At 42.5% G+C, this 2,405-nt stretch overlaps 1 protein-coding gene across 4 annotated transcripts in view; it reads right to left on the bottom strand.

The window, feature by feature from the left end:
• Positions 1-2,405, bottom strand: part of HS6ST2 (heparan sulfate 6-O-sulfotransferase 2) — a 280,921-nt gene that overhangs the window by 193,406 nt on the left and 85,110 nt on the right. The gene's annotated exons all lie outside the window — the stretch shown is intronic.

Raw genomic sequence — 2,405 nt, 5'->3', positions numbered from 1 at the left:
TAAAAAAAAAAAAAAAAAGTACCCCACCATTTTTTATTCATATTATTGGAATTTTTAACGTGTATACATTGCAAGGGCACTGGGAGGATTAAATGGGGGGGGGGGGGCTTGTGAAATCTCAGCATAAGTCTCCTGTTCTCCTTCCCTTGCCTTTCCCCCCCTCCCCCCCCCCCCATCCCCCGCCCCCGTCCTGTCTGCCTAGTTTCTATAGCCATTGTGCCCTTATCCGGCCACGACTAGGAACTGAAGCCAATTCTAATATATACACGCAGGCACCAACATGCATAAATATCTGGACTTAGTCTTCCATCTAGCTGGATGCCCCCTGTTCTTAATAATAAAACGGTTATGTTGAACATTTTCTATTTCACCCTCATACAGAATGCAAACCATGTTTGTTTTTTATGAACTTCACAGGGATGGTTCATAAAAATCTCAAAGCAATTTTAAAACTGCAGCGGGTCGGTAGAAAGCGATAGGCTTACAGGGCTTCGGATTTTTTTTTTTTTTTTTTTTTTTTGAAGTGCAAGAAAGTTGCTCTTAGGTTCTAGTTATAAACGATGTGAAAGCCCTAACAGGGGAAATAAAATCACATGATCTCACACACTCACCAGATTGCATACTTGGAAAGAAATTCAGTCCCTAAGTTATATTTACAAAAAATAATGAGCCAGTCCTCTTACGGAGAGCCATGGTAGAAACTTGTGATTTACCAGCTCTTGGAGAGTTCCAAAGAAGCCTATTAGATTTATTGCTCATTTCTCCAAAGGTCTCCAGTGAGACTGCTCTTCTTATCTGGAGTTTGTTTGGTTTCTTTTTCCCCCAGATCAAGGAAGTATCTATAATCAGCATAAATATTGGTTGGTGGTGCCATCCTTGGGCCTTAACCTGCAAATACTTCTCCGGCATCCCCCTAACATCTTTTGCATATTCTTAATGGTTATTGAACTGAGCAATGGAGGAACCTCTGATCTTTCTGTAGGCAACCACAGGCAGGATACTGATTATGGAGTTCAAGGGCATGGAGGCACTGCTGGCCATGAAGTTCATTATCGGGACTGGCCTAGGAGCCTTCTTGTTGGCAATGAAGCTCTCCATAAAACTAAGAGCAAACTGAAGTTAATTCCACGAGTGGGTATTTACCCAAAGAAAATGTTAACTCAAAAAGTATCTGTGTCCCTATGTTTATGGCAGCATTATTTACCATAGCCAAGATACGGCGGCAAACTCGGTGCCCGTCAACAGGTGAATGGATGGAGGAGTTGTGAGATGTATGTCTAATTATATATAATTATGTATAATGGAATATTGTATGTGTCTATAAAGGAATACCAGCCATCAAGAAGAATGAGATCTTGCCATTTGTGACAATGTGGCTGGAACTAGAGAGCATTATGCTAAGTAAATTAAGTCAGACAGAGAAAGACAGTGAAATATAGGATTTCACTTCTACGTGGAATCAAAACAAACAAACAAACAAACAAACAAATAAAACTGTAGAAACACACCCATAAATACAAAGAAGCTGATGGTTGCCAGAGGGTTGGGAAAAATGGGTAAAAGGGATTTCTTGTTTTTTAAAGAGCAAACTGAAGGGACACTGGCTGCCCCATGTACATGATTCTCGGAAGCAGGCTTGTGTTTAACTTGATATCCAAACAGCCAGCTGAAAAGCGAAAGAGGCAAGCAACCCCGTGTCAGGTTTTATTAAGACCAAAAAAAAAAAAAGCTTTATTGATTTTTTTTCCCCCACAAAACACAGGTTTTTTGTTTTAATTTTTTAAATGACATCAGCTTGTTCTTACCATCTATAGGCCTACCATAATGGTTCCACCTTTTGTCGAGTATTTTCATAGACACAGATGGTGAAACCACTGGCCACACTCACCCCTGGGTCGGACACCAGCTAGGAAGACCTGCGACCGAACACACACAATCAGAGGTTGGGAAAACGCAACCCAATGCACTTAGAGGTTTTGTTTATATTCAGGGGCAAACCCAGAAACACTGGATAAATCTGGTCACGCCATCAACCCGTTTTGGATGAACACATGCTCTCAACCCACAGCTTGCCAGCAGCCAGACACGGCCTTCTCGGGCATTCCATGCAGAGCCAGAGCCAACAGCCCAGGCTGGCCAACGCTCCCCAAGGAGGTCCCCTGTGGGGACCACAGAGGTTCAGCGGGGGGTTTTGTCGCAATTATACGCAGCCTAACTTCAGCACGTTCATTTTTCACACTCGTGGTTTTATTTATTTACTTGCCACGTTCTGCAGATTGGTCCCTAATCACCAAACAGCTTGCAAGCAAGTACCTTTAAATATGTTAAGTCTAACTCCTGCTGGCTCCAATGCACTGCGCAGCTGCGGTGACTTTTCATGACCAGCTCTAATTAAATGTTTTGCC

The sequence above is a fragment of the Mustela nigripes genome, chromosome X, assembly GCF_022355385.1.
Source record: "Mustela nigripes isolate SB6536 chromosome X, MUSNIG.SB6536, whole genome shotgun sequence".
Classification (NCBI taxonomy): Eukaryota; Metazoa; Chordata; class Mammalia; order Carnivora; family Mustelidae; genus Mustela; species Mustela nigripes.
This window is presented reverse-complemented; position numbering and strand designations above follow the sequence as displayed.